The following is a 17,726-nucleotide window of genomic DNA, read 5'->3' on the forward strand; positions in this document are numbered from 1 at the left end:
GGGGGCATACTATCCCTAAGTAATAGTTTTCTCTTGCAGCATAAAGGGAGCCTAGTTGGGTTTTAGGGCCCCATAGTGTGCTATAATTCATTCTACAGTATATGTGAAAATACAGGGTTTTATCCAACAAAGTCCATTAGTGAAAGGCCTTCCACACGCACAACAGGACTTCCTCACCCTCCATGTCCCCACAGACCATAGCTGTCAACTTTTCCCTTTTCTTGCGAGGAATCCTATTCGGGATAAGGGAATTTCCCTTAAAAAAAGGGAAATGTTGACAGCTATGCCACAAACCTGTTCTGGGTTCCCCTGTAACCTTCTGGAGCAGATGTTGGAGTTGTGGTGGGCAAGCAAGAAAATAAAGGGGAGTCCTGCTGTTACATGTGGAATTCCATGCACTAATGGGATGGCTTCATTAGAAACAACTCGTAGTTACTGTCATACCTTTTAAAATTCTGTTGCAATGCTGTGGGATCGTAAACACATTCATTAACCTAATATGTTTTATGAATGTACTAGTTGTGCATACTTAAATCTTCATGCCAGTATGAAAAGACCACTCTTCTTTGTCTCCAGCCTTAAATGGAGCTGAGTTCTGCCTGTGCTGCAATAAACTGCTGCATCTCATATTTCGTACACCCACACTATGGCCTCTATTTGGACAAAAGGAAACCAAATTTTAATCAAGCAATCAAAGCCAACTTATAAACAACACTTCTGCCAGCTTTCACTTTACATCCAGGCTCTTAGCACATCTGGGAAAGACATAGGCCTTTCTTACTGTTCTTGACTCGATGACAGCAGTGTCCACAACTGTAATGGAAATGACAAATAATATTTGTCTCTTGTTCCGTTCTCTCATCCCTGCCATGATTTAAGGCAAGGGATGGGGAACATGCGTCATGTTGTTAGACTACAGCTCCTATTATCGCTCACCATTGCTCCTGTTGGCTGGAGCTGATGGAATCCAAAGAGCCACAAGTTCCCAAAATTGAACAGATAATTTACTGTGGCTTAGCAAGAAGCTCAAGGAAAGGCTGTGGGCAGTAAAAGCCAACATGGTGCCCACCAAATGTTGGATTCCAACTCCCATCAGCCCCAGCCAGCATGGCCCATGGTCAGGGAGTGGACAGGTGTGAAGTAACTACTAAACAATGAATCAACATTTGCACTCTCATCTCTACAAATACTGGACTGGAAAGATCTCCACATGCCCAAATCTTCTATTTTCTGGGATATACTAGGATGGCGGTGCAGTGAGAGAATCCCAGGTGTGTGACCATGACCTACTGCCCACAGAATAACCTGCCCAGGCAAATTCAAATTTGGCTGTATTCGTATTTCCCTCCATTTATAGTACTTATAACTCACTTTTCATTTAATCCCAGAACAGGGAACAAATAAACAGAGAAAAACAGCAGCATACAAATACCACAAAATCATTCTAGTTAGGCCCCAAGGCCGACAAATTAAAAATTCTCTCATAAGGCAACCAAAACTAAAACGACAAAAATCAAAATGTCCAATTTAATCAAACACCTAAATAGAAAAGAACCACAAGACTTTCAGACAGATTTAGCACCCAATGGTCCTAGCAACACTTCCCACCTGTTTTTTCCCCACTTGGGACAGTCCACTCCTCCTCTGTCTCTCACTTACAAAGGGCCCCACTCTGTGGTTTCTGAGCAACTGAACAGCTTTCACCACCACCACCCACTTTCCAGCCCATTCAAGCTCTAACCCTGAGTGGTATGAATGGTTGTCTACAAATGTCCAAAGCAAGAAAAACCTCTTCCCTTATCCACAGAAGCAACAGGGCAAACCACAGAAACACACAAAAGAGAGGATAGCAATAAGCCACATCTGGTGTTTCTCTCCCCTTCCTCACTTCCTGAGGAAACTCATATGTCTGAAGGTCAGTAAGGCTGCTAGGGAGGGATGTTGAGGCGGATTGGCTAACATCTCCCACCTTGCCGCTCCTTACCAGTCAGCACAAACATTGAGTAATCCTCAATTAGCACTTGTTACGCCCCAGTTTGTTTTTCAGGAATGTTGTGGGCCAAGCTGGGATGTTCCTTGGTACCTGGCCTGCAGTGCAAGAAAGAGTAAGCTGCCTTTCTCAGGATTGACATTAAGGACAGGCATATTTGGGGATCTGCCAAGAGTCCATTGACCTGCTTCTCCTCTCTCTCGGAAGATGGTAACTCTCCTTCATTGGATGTTTTTAAGCAGAGGCTGGATGGCCGTCTGTGATGGATGCTTTAGCTGAGATTCCTGCATTGCAAGGGGTTGGACTAGGGTCCTTTCCAACTCTACAATTCTGTGATTCTATGAACTTCAAGAGGTCTTGTGGGCCGCATAAAATGAAAGCAGAGATGCAGGTTGCTTACTTGGGCTTGACATCAGCCAAGTTACCTCCAGTATTTTGTGGAGGGGATTCAATCACATATCAGAAATTTAAAGGTAAAGGTACCCCTGCCCATACGGGCCAGTCGTGTCCGACTCTGGGGTTGCACGCCCATCTCGCTTAAGAGGCCGGGGGCCAGCGCTGTCCGAAGACACTTCCGGGTCACGTGGCCAACGTGACAAGCTGCATCTGGCGAGCCAGCGCAGCACACGGAAACGCCGTTTACCTTCCCGCTAGTAAGCGGTCCCTATTTATCTACTTGCACCCGGGGGTGCTTTCGAACTGCTAGGTTGGCAGGCTCTGGGACTGAGCAATGGGAGCGCACCCCGCCGCCGGGATTCGAACCACCGACCTGACGATCGGCAAGTCCTAGGCGCTGAGATTTTACCCACAGCGCCACCCGCGTCCCTATCAGAAATTTAGGTTTCCACAATTAAAACATGACTCTGATTAAGCACTATACAAGTGGGAAAACAAACAAACAAACAAAAACAGTAGATTTAAGTGCTCTGCCATCCTGGCACAACACTTTCACTTTTTAAAAAAGCACACACAAAACAAAAACAGACTTTTTTCACTTAAGAAAGTGTTAGGAAAATGCATCGAAAAGTGTGGAATGAATGAATAAAGACCCCACCAAGAGCAAATAAGGAAGAATGCAGAGTGAATGCTCACTGTTGTACAACTTGCTTGCCTGGCAAGCAAATAAGAATGAAGGTTCAATAAAGAGCAGATATATTATAACATCCACATTAAGTTCTGCGCAAGCACATCAGAACAATTGTTCCATAATAAGCAGATCATCTAGAGGAGCTCCCAGTCTATTACAGAGATTGGCATCAACCTGTCTCTTGCATGGGGCAGATTTTCAGCTGTACCCTCATATAGGGAAGTGCCTATGGGTTTGACCCATACCATCTATTGATGTGAGCCACTCCTTCACAGGGTTATCCAACAGTCAGACTGGGTGGTACATACTGTCAGCAGTTCTGCTAACAGCAACAACTGACTCGTACCTAACTTCTTTATGCCACATCATCAAAAGCACTCAATAAACTTCAGACCTGTTTTACACTCAGCTCTTTTTACCTGTGTCAGCAAAATCCTATGTGTTAACAACTCAGAAATGTCTTTAGATCAGTGGGACTTTCCCCCACGGGTGACCCATTTTGCCCATCTAGTTTGAAATCAAGCCTTGCAGGCAAAGTTACTGTGCTTTGCAAGCCCCACAAAGCTGGTCATGGCGGCTTATGAGGTGCATTGCACAGGGTTATGCAAGATTCAACCATCACTGTGTCTTTTACCTGTTCCATTGCTAATGTCTTGTGTCTTATTTAGTTGGTGTTAGTTACAGCAGTGGTTATACTTCATATCTGTATATATCTGTATCTGAAAAGCCTACAAGCCAAAACTTATTTTGCTGAACTCCACCCAGAGCTGTTTGCTGAGCCTATTCTACACCTGTAAAAGATTTAGACACTACTCTGCTTCCGTGTGGTGACTGGTACTGTGAGCAAGAGCCAACCTCCCATTGCATACGTATCTTATATCAGTTTCCCAACAAAATGTGACATCAGGTATAGGGTAGGTGGGCACCAAAATGGCCTCATGGGCCAAATTAGGCCTGATTAGGTCCATGAGGTGACAGTTCTCCACCACTGCAATAGATCACAAGGCATTCTAAAGTAGCCTTCAAAATGGCATAGTTCTGAACTCTTTTGCCATTCCCCTTGTTTCATTTCCTTAATAGTGTTTTATTTATTCCTTCATGAGTCACAACTCAACTGCTGTATAGTACTGTGCCCAGTTCTGGGTCCTGCATTTCAAAGAAGGATGTAAACAAAATGGTTGCTGTCCTCTGAACCTCTTCTGAAAGATGGTCAGGAGAATAGAAAACAAGCCTTGGGACAAACCACCCACAACTCCCGCCTGTGTTGCAAGCCTTCCATTACTTTAGTTCTAGTACTTCTGTTAGGACCAGTTCTGATGCAACTGTTTGGAATAATTTCCACAGAAATGCATACCTGGAAAAAGGGCTCAGTGAAGTAGGTCATCACACAGTTTGCCTCATTAGCTGGCTCAAACTACAGCTCACAACATATTCCAGCCTAGCACAAGTTGTATGATTGACCAGTTCCAACAAACCATCGTCAACACACACTAACTCATGGGATGGGGTACAGTACCCCATGTTTTTGTGTGAGGAAGCTTTGCAATGGATCTGCCCAAAACCAGGAAGAATTGAACAACAGAGCAGCAACCAACATAAGCAGCTAGGACTTGTGACCCAGGCAAAATGAAAGTTCCAGCTAGATCCTATTGTATTAGGGAGGGAACTACCATATGGGCCTGAATATAAGTCATACTTTTTTTCCAAATTCCAACTGTGAAAAGTTAAAGTGTGGCTTAAATTCTCGACCTTACAAAAATTGGCTTTTACGATATCGCTGTAGGATTTTCTTTTACATTTGCCATTTACGGGTGTGAGTGCCTGCAGAATTTTAAGGGAACAGTATTGTCTTTTTTTCTCTCCCCCCGCCCCTGAATTTTAAAGGTGTGGCTTATTTGCAGGTGCAGCTTATATTTGGGCCAATACGGAACATCCAGGAAGGGGAGGGAAGATTCAACTACAGATCAGACATGTTTCTTAAAGAGACTCTGGAAGTGTATACTCAGTTCTGACTAAGCTTGGTCAGAACTGAATATACACTTCCAAAGTTAACACTAAATACATTGCTTCTGGTAAATGAGCCACCACAGCCTCTAGAGGACCATGAAAATTTGTGACCTGGGCTTTTTAGACTCATCTACCCATGCGGGTGGCGCTGTGGGTTAAACCACTGAGCCTAGGACTTGCCGATCAGAAGGTTGGCGGTTCGAATCCCCGCGACGGGGTGAGCTCCCATTGCTCGGTCCCTGCTCCTGCCAACCTAGCAGTTTGAAAGCACGTCAAAATGCAAGTAGATAAATAGGTACCACTGCGGTGGGAAGGTAAACGGTGTTTCCGTGCGCTGCTCTGGTTCGCCAGAAGCGACTTAGTCATGCTGGCCACATGACCCAGAAGCTGTACGCAGGCTCCCTCGGCCAATAAAGCGAGATGAGTGCCGCAACCCCAGAGTCGGTCACGACTGGACCTAATGGTCAGGGGTCCCTTTACCTTACCCATGCACTATTTGAAACCAAAGAGGTGCATTGGTTTCCAGATGTGAATTTTTTCCAGCTCTCCTACCCCACTAATATATACACAATATATGCAGATCTAAGGGCCTGTTAGTATAATGAACTATAGACATTATCAAACTCTCAAATTTGTTAATTTTCTGCTCTGCCCCACCTTCTCTACCTGTCCATTCTCTTTTGAGGAGCTATTTGTTGTTTACCGTTATATTATTTTAATCTATATTTCTAACCTACCCTTCTTCCAAAGAAGCTCAAAGTGGAGCACAAGGTTTTGCTCAACCATCACCTTATTTCCTCACAATAATATTGGGGGGTAGGCATGGGTATAGCCAAGGGGGGTGGGCAGCTGCTCCCCAAATTAATCAAAATCAATACAAATCAAATAAATATGAATATCAAGTTCTGCCCCCCTAACAAAAGTCCCCTCCAACAAAAATCCTGGCTATGCCCATGGGGGTAGGTTAGGCTGAGAGATGGTGACAGACAGACTTCCGGGTTGGTGCCACTGTTTAATGGCGGATTCCCTCCGAGCTCCGGAGGGAATCGGCTCCGTAGCGTCTGGGTCTGGCCGCTGCGGCGAAGCGGGGACCCTTAAAATCACAGGCGCGGATGCCTGTGAACACAGAGACTCGGCGGGCACCATTTGCGCCCCCCCAATCCGCGACGGAGCCTTTTTAAAGGCTTCGGAACGGAGGCAGGGTAAGGCGTGGTGCTGAGAGTACTCCCTCGTCTACGGAGTGAAGCCGCAAGCCATTGACAGAGAGCGCCAACTTCTTCTAAGAGTGATTGGATCCTAAAACATCAACCCGTGAGTAATACGGAGATTGGAACTTTAAAAAATTTCTTATCTTGGATTTGGAACGAGCGGGAAGGGGCTAAAAAGGAAGTCCACCCCCCCCTCTTTGTAAACAACTTAAAGCAAAGGACTGGGCAGCTAAGGTCGAGAGAATCTGTTTCTTGCTTTTTTTTTTAACTAAAGATCCTGACCTCACGGTTTGGACATTATAAGAGGATATTCTGGAGGATAAAAAGAATTTTGGGAGCTGAAACTACACCCCCCCCTAGACCCGGGAACGTCCGATGAGAAAGCCTGTTGCATGGAAGATTTTGACAGCTGTCAAGTGAGCTGCTAGTCAGCTAGTTGTCAGCTGGAAAAAGAGAACATTGTTTCTGCTGTTTTTGCTGGTTTATTCGGGATAACTTGTTGAAAATAAGGTTGATACAAAATAACTGGACTTTTGGTTTTTGAGCTGAAAGGAAGATCAAGGAATTAAATCCCCCTAGAGGGGTAACAAGGATACTACATTACAAAAATGGCTGGAGTGTCTAAATTCCAAGCAGAATTGGACAGAGCACTGGTTCTCTTGGGAAACTTACAAGATGAGTACGATGCTTTGTCTACAGAGGTAGCGCTATTACACTGGACAGTAAACAACAGCTTGGAGTCTGATAAGGATTTGAAACAGGAAGCCTATTCAACTGAACAAATAAATGAAACCGAAAGCGTAGACACGATGGAGCAATATGTTCTTTTTGAAGAAAACGAAGGAGGAGATGGAGGTTTGCAGGAGTCAAAGGAGAGCTACAATATGAGGCCTGACATGATGATAAAAAAGGACAATAAAAACTGGATGCGGAAAGCCTGGTTTGATTGGGAATTTGGAAAATGGAGAGATCCTCTTTTGAGGAGATCTGAAGACCTGAGGATTATAAATTTGTTGAAGGTGGAAGCTGGAGCTGTGGGGACATTTGGATTTGAAAGAAATTTGAAACAAGAGTTGGAATACCCCATAGGCTTTGCTTTTGCTTTTAAGTATGGAGGACTGGCTAGAAGCAACACCGATTCTGTTGGGCCGGAGCCCCTCCGAGACCTGGGGCTTAACATCAAGGTCTATCAAAGAGACCGGCAGAAAGGAACTGAGAGAGACATAAGGGCCTCGGACCTGAGATCTCCAGGCTAAATAAATAATATAAAGACTGATGGATATTGGTTGGGGACTGGAACCGGGAGAAGGGTGGGTGGAGGTTGGGAATCCAAAGGGTACATAAGGATAATTTGCATTGCTTTGTTTGTTTTATATTTTGTTAGTGGTAAGGAAATTGGGTAAACCGTGGAAGGGAAATTTTGGTCGACCTTAGGAAAAAGGTTCAAGAATAAATTAATGAGGTATAAGTATTGATGTGTAATTTTAATAAGGTGAAATTGGTTTTTTTTCCTTTTTTTTTAAACTAAGTGAGAATAAGGCTGTTAAAAATAAATGGAGGAAATGGAAAAAAGAAGTAAAGTAAAATAACAGTATGTTAGAATAAATGTTTAAGTTAAGGTGAAGAAATAAGTTAAGGACTTGCTGAATTGACAATTTAAATTGGAATACAAGAAGGGGAGGTGTGAGGAGGTCTGAGAAATAAGGTTGAGGAAAATAAGTATCAGAAACTGTATGTGTTTTTTCTCTATTTTTTTTGTTTAGTTTCGAATATTTTGTTTATTTTTTTTTTGTTTTTGTTTGTTGTGTGTTTTTTGAAAATACCAATAAATATTTAATTAAAAAAAAAAAAAAAAAAAAGAGAGATGGTGACAGACCCAAAGTCACCCAGTGAGCTTCATGGCTGACCTGGGTCTTCTTTTTCTTCGTTAAGTAATCTTACCACTGATTCCTCCTAGGATTGCAAGAAGCAATATCACACCAGAGGGCTTCCTGCGGGCCCAGCACATCATAGTCCCTCTGCTGCTATTGGCTTAGCTGCTCTGACATCACAGAAGAAACTTGGGTACGGTGGGCTAGTCAGCTTGCTTCTTTATTTGGACCACACAGAAATATTTCACTCTAACTTATGGGGTCTACATACACCTTCTGGTCACATTAAATGCCAGTAGCATCTATTTACACTTGGGACTTTCAAATAACACCTTGCTAGTGCATATAAATTAAATCTTCTTGGAGACTTTCGCTAAGAATAAGAAATACCTGCTGCTTACAAAGTAGGATATTACATCAGCATTGGCTCTCAGTCTGATGAAATGCTGACTATCTTCTTAATCTTCTTCTCGAGAACTGACCAAAAATGCTGAAAGAATTTTGTCCTAAACCTCCACAGTAACAGCTGCAACACCAAAGAGGAAAATATAATGGCATTTTGCCTCAAGAAAATTTTATTGCACTGTAATGTCAAAGTGATTGAATTTCTTCAAGTCAGCACTGAAGAGGAGGAAGGAAGCCATGTCCTGGGAATTCCCTAGTTCAGCAAAGGCCTAGTTCCCACAAAGAGCAGAGTGGGGGAAGAGGGAGATCTGTAGATGTGGCTCACATAATTTAATGTTCTTCCGCAGGCAAAGAAATCCCTGCACATAGAAAACTAAGATGTCAGGGAGAGCAACAGATAATGCCTCTTCTCCTTACAAAGTTTGACCACTAATAGTACTTGGATATCTTCTGCAGCCCCTCCTCCTCTGACCAGCTGTTATCAACACCCTCATAGCTATTTCATTAACTAGATAAAGGTAAAGGACCCCAGACAGTTAAGTCCTGTCACGAATGATTCTGGGGTTGCAGCACTCACCTCGCTTTACAGGCCGAGGGAGCCGGTGTTCGTCCGCTTCCGCAGACAATTTTTCCGGGTCATGTGGCTAGCATGACTAAGCTGCTTCTGGCAAAGCCAGAACAGCGCAGAGAAATGCCATTTACCTTCTCCCTGGAGTGGTACCTATTTATCTACTTGTCCTGCGTGCTTTCGAACTGCTAGGTTGGCAGAAGCTGGGACCAATCAACAGGAGCTCACCCAGTCGCGGGGCCTCGAACCGCCAACCTTCGACTGGCAAGTCCAAGCAGCACAGTGGTTTAAACCACAGCGCCAGCTGCGTCCCTATTTCATAAACTACCAAATCCCATTTCTCTGAGGCGGAACTTTATATCTGTGGGACCCTGTGTTATATGTAAGCCTGGAAAACCACACGTTTTGGTGGTCATTGGTGCTTGTTATGAAGATCCTTTATTTACAGACTGAGCCTGTAAAAGTGACTTACAAATGTTATGACCTGCCACGTGGAGCAACACCACTTGGAGACTTCCTCCAGTGACTTGTGCTATGCCTTAGGATAGCAGAAGAAATGGACAGCAAAATTCCAAATGGGCTATATCCAATGCTGCAGCTACACTCCTACAACATACTTCTGTGTACACAGTGGGAGTCCCTCTTCCTTTCCCATAGGAGCCAACTCCTAGGGCCAAGGCCCTTTTGGGCTCCCCCATAAAATATTCAAGGCTGAACCCTCCCACCCCCAAGTTGATGGGCATTGCCATTCAAATGGTGTGTGCATACCATGTCTTGTGATTGATTATGTGGGGTGGGGCTTACCTGCCCCGCCCCAATATTTTATTCAGGATGGCACCGCTGTCCTCTCCAGCCCTCTTCACCCCCCCCAAAATTGCTTTCTTCTTCCCCAGTTCTGTTGATGGAAAGCTAACTGTCAGTTGAGCAACACCATTAGACCCAACCCTTTCAAATCTAGTTCACTCTGCCATAGGACACATGATTTGCATATGCTAGGTCCTAGGTTTAGTTCCTAGAATTAAAGAGACCAGGAAGAGCCAGTGCCTGCCAGTCAGAGCAATCAGTACTTGGCTCAATGGCCAAATAGTCTGACTTGGTATAAGGCAGCCTCCTATTCTCCTATGACTTAGCCTAGGGTGGGCAGACTTCATGTTTGAGGAATCTGGGGTTGCCATATTTCAAAAAGTAAATACCAGGACACCCCAAAGTTGCTTAGCTTTTTATATGAAGGCCCGAAATACGCCCCCAAAATGTGCTTTTTCAATTGACTTGCCACTTTTTAGATTGACTTGACAAAGTGCCACCTTTCGGAAATTCTCCCTGGATGTCAATTCTGGATGTATTATATGGCAACCCTAACTTTACATTTTTGTAAAATAAAATAAAATCCTGTTCCAATAATAAGAGCCAGGTTCAAAATGTGGACATGGAGAATAAAAGAACTTGGTTCATTTGAACAGTTGCTGGGAAATGGGATTTGATTCAATGTCTAGAACTAAACTGAGCTTGCAGTTCTTGGGCACAAAAGTCCATACCTAGTCAGCCCATTCTTTCACAATTTTAGCCGTCTGATTTGAAGGGTGGCAGTTAGAATCTCCTACTGCAAATAACCCTGAAGTCTACCAGGAGACAGCGACTAAAAGCGCGAAGTTGATGGTATGTGGGGGTTTTTCCAGCAGCAATGGGAGCAACCCATGGGTAGGCTGTGTGTTCCTTCCGTCTCATCGGACTGGGACTGTTTCACAGGCCATTTCCTGCATGCTCTTCTGCTTGCTTCCAAGGGACTTTTCCACCAACTTTCTTTCCCTTTGTCTGTTGTGTCATATTCATTCCTCAAGGAGGAAGGCGGAAGAAGAGTGAGATGAGTGCCTTTGAAAGTTGCCCCGAGGCCATGCAAAACAGACGCTGGGGCAGGACATTTCAGAGTGGCAGAAACACCAACTACTAATCTCCACCTTCCTTTCTTTTTTAATGGTCAAGAATGACATTTTGTTGCACTTGTGAAAATCTCTAAGGGTCCTGTCATACTGCAATAAAGGGTGGACGATTCTGCAGCACCGTAATCATTGCTATTCAGCTTTAAGGTGGCTTAGTGGGATGTGGTAGGATGGGTCATTCTTCTTTCCGTGTCCAATCTTCTCCTACAGGAGGAAATGGGAGGAGGCAAACTGCATGGAATACTCTTCCAGGATAGCCCACCTGGCACCAATCTTGGCACTGTTTTTATTTATTTACTTATTACATTGATATCCCACCTTTCATCCCAGGATCTCAAGATGCAGTAGGATTCCAGTAGGATTCCACAGTAGGATTCCTCCACTCGTCGTTTACAGAAGCATTATGAAAATCACACCCCATTCCTACAAGCTCCAAATCCTGTACGCAGAGAACCAGATTTTGCAAGATGTCTGTGCCAGAGATAGCTAAATACACCAACGTAAACAAACACTCTTCTGGCAGTTTTGTATATTTTGCTGCATTGTTTGTGGTTGTACCAACCAGTTCTGCATAGCAATCTCTAAAGATCAAATGGACTGTGAAGAAAAGAAAGGGAGCAATTCATTGTGGAGCAGTTTTGGAAATTCCCAACATTAACTACATTCCATCTAACGGCTTGTTTCCTCTGCGATTGGCGTCAATCTTACTCCCCTGATCCAAAGTTGTTACTAGGAGAGATAAACACATTCTATGAAACCATTTGAAGAGATTTCAATCAGAGATGGTTTTAATTGGTTTATTGACCAGTTTCATTTATAGAAAACCTTGCAAGCTGAGGCTCCCTTTAGTCAAATATGAAATTCCTCACCCTCCAAGATAGGCCAGCTTTTTGCTTCATCAACAGTAGTGATGATGAATGCTTGATGCTGTGGTACCTAAAAGGCTAGATATTTGTTGTTGTTGCTTGAACTCAGCATACTAAAATGCAGCTGAAGAAAGCTCACACATCAACATCAAAAGATTAATAGGACAGAACAACACACACAGTCTGAACAACTTTGATTATTATTTTTAGGATCACCAGGTGTTGCTCCTGACAATCAAGTGATCCATGATCCATAATCCCTGATTCACTTTGCATACTACTGTTTTTAAGGTTCCAAAATATCTCTTGCTTTAAGGCAAGGGTAGCCAATACAGTGCGCTTCAGAAGTTGTGGGCTACAATTCCCATAAGCCAAATAGCCAAGGATACTTTAAAGGAACCATTCTTCATTTCTGGAGCAGCTCAGTTCTGTAGTTTTAATTTAGATTTAGAACTATCTACCCTATCCTCAAGTCTTAAGGTAACAGTGCTGGTTTTTGGGTTTTGGGTTCATGTGTGTATGTGTTTGCATAATTCAAGCTTATGAGGAAGGTCACCACAATTCCCATTTTACAGACAAGGAACTGTGTGTGACTTACACCAAGTGCCAAGGGAATTTACAGCTGATCAAGGATTGGAACTCAGAAATTGTAAGGGCCTCTATTCATAACCACTTCCATACTGTCCTCTGGGTGTGCTGGTACATCTGCAGATGTCTTGAGGCAAAGGTGAGAAGGCCAATATTGACTCCTGACCACTGTGGCTCAACGGTGTGCAAAAACTCTGTAGAGAGTTCTGGTGTGACAAGAACTTCCCCATGAAAGCTTCAACACAGCCCTCACAGCTGGATGTCAGAGTGTGCAGAGGACCCCACGCTGGAAGCAGCTAAGAAAATGACCTTTCATGAGTCAAATGCTATCCTATCATTAGGGTGACCACTAAGGCCCTGGGCTGGACCTTTGTCCAAGTATCGCTTCTCATGCAGGAGTTAAGAATAACTGAACTAACCAAAAGCCACAATTCTTCACAATGGTTGTCCTTATAGTCTGTCTGATCATCCTACCTGTCATTCGGAGTTGGGGGTATTTTCCTCAAATGTCCTTATGCCCGCAGCATGCCGAAGGGAAGTGGCTGAAGCCCAGGGGTACAGCACCTGCTTTCCATGCCAGAGGTCTCAGGTTGACTCCCTGGCATCTCCAGGTAGGGCTGGGAAGGACTTCTGGTCTACAACCCAGGTGAGTCCCTGTGAGTCAGGGAAGAGCAGGGATAGGGAACCTTTCAGACTCAATATAAGGCAGTATAAGGCAGTCAAAGCTCAGCATTCTGGAATGTCTTCTTCCATTTTTATCTGGTACTCCAAAAGAAGTAAAAGCTAACAGAGGAGCATTGTCAGCTAGGTTTGCTCCAAAGAATAGGGCTTACTGGTACAGAAGCACTCCAGTGGTGCTTGACAGCCGCCTTTCCGACTAGCTCCTTTCCACCCTTACCTGCTCTGCTAATGGAACTGGAAGCCAGCCAAGAAGGGAAGGGCAGCCTTCAGACTGCAACAGTATGTACAGAAACTGTGAGTGAGAAACAGTAGCTGCCCATTGTTGGGAAAAATGCATTGCTTCCTAATGGAACTCAACACTGGCAATGATGTCATATTGAAAGCCTTGTCCTACTTACTGCCGCAATTCCTGTTATTACCATTGATCCCAGGAATTTATTTTAGTATTAGGGGGTCCACCTTTGCTCTCTCTGCTTGCCAACTCCACCTCCCTCCCTTGCGAACTCCCCATGCTTTACACATCACTCCCCAAACACCACAGCTCCTTCCACCCCACAGCCACCTCCCACAGCTTATTTTACCCCCATGCTAACTCCCCATATCTCCTTCCATCCTCATACACACTTCCTACCTGCCAATCCTTCTCAAGGGGTTTGAAGGAGATTGGTGGGGCTGGGTGTGAGTTTCCACCTGCCTATCAGTTTGCCAACCCCACCTGAAGTGAGGTTGTGTGTGTGTGTGTGTGTGTGTGTGTGTGTGTGTGTTCATGTGTATTTCACACTGCAGCTGCTCTGTGAATTACCTCTCCCCTCTGTAGGCTGGCTAAAGGGTCCCCCCACCCTCTTTTGAACCTTGCTGCAGGCACATTTAATGGAAGGTTCAACACCACCACCACCCATTATACGGCTTGCTTGGGCCAGGCTGCTGTTGCCATGGCTGCCTGCTGATGGCCACACAAATTGCAGAGCGTGATGACGTGTTACATTCATATGTATATAGGAGGATATTTCCTTGTAAGGGAAATCTTGTTCACTAGCTAACAACTGACACTGATATCATATTAATGACAAACTAGTATGCATATTAGAGAAGGCGGGGAGGGTTATCATGCTAAAACTTTCCAGGAAAAAAATTTGTTAATCCATATATTTTGTTCTTTGATTTTTTTCCCCCCTAGAAGCAATTAGAGTGGCATATGATGACGATTTGAGATTTGAACAGATCATCTCAGGTATCAAATCCTTTGTCCACATTTCAGTATCCACTACAGGAATATAGTGTCTAGTCCTTGTGACTGTGCCAATATCTGTAGTGTACATCAATGTTTCTTCCACAATTATAATTATTCACAGGAAACAATACTTTCCATCCCAATAGTAGTAGTTGTAGTCGTAGTACACTAGTAGTATACATTCTTGCAAAGCTGCTGCATCAGAAACAAGGGTAACCAATATCGTGGCCTTCAGAAGTTGTTGGACCACATCTCCCATCATCCCTGACCACAAGCCATGTTGGTTGGAGCTGATGGGAGTTGTAGTCCAACAATACCTGAAGAATTCCATGTTGGCTACCCCTGCATCAGAACAGCCAACATTTTTCAAAAGTATTAATTACACGGTTACTGAGAGTTTTCTGTGATCCTACTTCTTCTTGACAAAGTTCCCAGCTTTAGCATCCCGTTCTCTTTGGCAAACTGTTGTTGCCAATTGTGACTTCCCTTCTGGAAGTTGTGGGACAGCTCGCTTAGGATTTCCTCGTTGCCTGGCACTGCAGCTGGTATTCACTTTAGCCTTTTTAGCAACACAGATCCATTCTCCACATCTTTTTTTTTTTTTTTTTTTGGCAGAGCAAGAGCATGTTTGGTCTATGATCCAGCCATCACTGCGAAATAAATGGGGCCGTACTCGAATATTGCATATCAACATGCTCAAGTGGTTTTTCTGTGTGTTTTTTTAAGGGTTGGCTGAAGAGCAAACGCTCCAAGGATTCTGGCAGTCAAGTTGGCACAATTCCAAAGCCAGTAAAACAGACCTTTCTTTGTGCTTGCTCCAGATTCACAGCAAACAGCTTTAATACCAGTGCCAGACTTAAGTGTTCAAAATATCATGTAGCTGGCTTTAAGAAACAAGGTGCGGGTGGAGTGGAGGAAACTCCCAGGACTTTAAAAGCCATATTAAGATGTGGCTTCTGAGAGCTCTTTTGCCATTTGATTGGACTCGGGCTGCCTTTGCCTGCTCTACACACACAGCAGAAGAATGTGGTGGGAATCCTGAGTAGATGGTACCATTTCAGACTACAGAGGGGGGAGCCTCTTTCAGATGTTTTCCCCATGTAAAATCAACTCCCTGCAAGTAAAAATTACACAGCAGGAGAGAGGTTGTCAGGGCCAACTAATCCCTTGTTGTACTGATTTCTACTGTAGGGCGTTTCTCACAAAGGGAACATTCAAAAATCTTCTTCTTCTATATAGTCATACCTCTTCTTGTGAACGCTTCATGTTGCGTTTTTTTTGGGTTAAAAACTTCCAGGTTTCGCCACATGCACAGAAGTGTTCTGCGCGGTTTGCACATGCACAGAAGCGCTCTATCACACTTCGCACATGCACAGAAGCGCCGCTCTGGTTGCGGACTTTTCGGGGTCCTAACGGCACCCCAGAATGGATTGTGTCTGCAACCAGAGGTACCACTGTACTTAATTCGTTCCACAGGTCCGTTCTTAACCTGAAACTGTTCTTAACCTGAGGTATCACTTTAGCTAATGGGGCCTCTCGCTGCTGCCGCTGCAACACCGCCGCACGATTTCTGTTCTCATCCTGAAGCAAAGTTCTTAACCCAAGGTACTATTTCTGGGTTAGCACAGTCTGTAACCTGAAGCGTATGTAACCTGAAGCGTATGTAACCCGAGGTACTTATTTATACCCCTCCTTATTCCCTGACAGAACTCAAGGCAACTTACAGATAAAAATAAGAACTTTTTCTTCAAAAAAAAAACTATCACTAAAAAGTAATTCAGCATTGATAGAATTAAAGACACACACACACACACAAAACAGCACAGCACCAGCTCTTTCATTAAAAGCAGTCAGTTCCCAAAAGCTTGTTGGAACAAGAAAGTTTTCACCTGCTGGAAGAACAACAAAGGTACAGCCAGTCTAACTTCTCTAGTAAGGAGGATGTTCCAAAGTCTGGGAACATCCACTAAGAAGGTTGTTTCCTGCATCTCCACCAAGCATGCCTGTGAGGGTGGAGGGACTGAGAAAAGGCCCTCCCCCAGAGATCTCAAAACTCAGGAAGGTTCATATCAGTGAATATGGTCTTTCAATTAGCTTGGACCTAAGCCATATAAGGCTTTATAGGTGATAACCCGTGCTTTGACTTGTGCCTGGAAACAGATTGGTAGTCAGTTCAGCTGTTGTAGCAAGGGAGCTGTATGTTTCCTATAGCCATCCCTGGTAGACAATCTGGCTGCATTTCTTTGAGCCAGTTGAAGTTTCTGAGCACATTTCAAAGGCAGCCCCATGTAGGGCACATGTCACAGACTGGCTGGATGCAGAGGAGTGGGGCAGTCACCATCTGGGGAACCCCCAAGGGAATCCCCAGGGAAGAAGGCTCAGAGCCAGGAGATTGGTGGTGGGACGATGAAGAGTGGTCAGGGTTTAGTGAACAGGGAGAGGCTGGGGCAGGGAGCAGTCCAGAATCAGAGGGAGGAGAGGTGGGGGCCAGGAGACGGAGACGAGACAGGCTGCTGAAGAACGCAGGAAGCCTCCCCTTCCTGCTGCGAACAGATCCCCTACGCCCTGGTCTCCAAGAATATGTAGAGGAATGGAGAGGGCAGAACAACAAGAGACTAGACAAAAGAGCCTGAGATTGCTTGGGAAGGACCTGGGGGAGGAGGAGTCTTAGGGAGTGGTGGGAAGGCAAGGACCTTCAGTCCTCACATCTGCCTCATTGGGGCAAGACTTGCTGTGATCACTAGGCCTGCACTGTTTTGGGTTCTTTGAATAAAGAGTTACCTTCACTAACCTACTCCTGACAAAAAATTGTCCAGTAGCACCTTAGAGACCAACTAAGTTTGTTCTTGGTATAAGCTTTCGTGTGCATGCATGCTTCACCAAAGCTAATCATCATCATCATTGAAATATACTCAGAGTCGCAAAGTGATTTCATGCTCTTTATTCAGCTCATAGTGGTGAGGAGGAATGAATGAATGAATGTCCCCTCAAAGTATCTGCTTTATATACATTATTTACACAATGGGCTGCACATGATTGGCTAATTCCGGAATTCTACTGTAAGCCAATCAAGTTGTGGATTCACTTCTATCTGGAGCATGATTGGGTGGTTCCTGCCAACCAATCATACTGCTGCATTGTTCTAGGACCAATCAGACTGCTGCATTCTGAATCCTATTGTTCTAGGACCAATCAGACTGCTGCCTTTTGGATCCTATTGTTCTAGGACCAATCAGACTGCTGCCTTTTGGATCCTATTGTTCTAGGACCAATCAGACTGCTGCAGT

The sequence above is a fragment of the Podarcis filfolensis genome, assembly GCF_964270895.1.
Source record: "Podarcis filfolensis genome assembly, chromosome: 1".
Taxonomy (NCBI): domain Eukaryota; kingdom Metazoa; phylum Chordata; class Lepidosauria; order Squamata; family Lacertidae; genus Podarcis; species Podarcis filfolensis.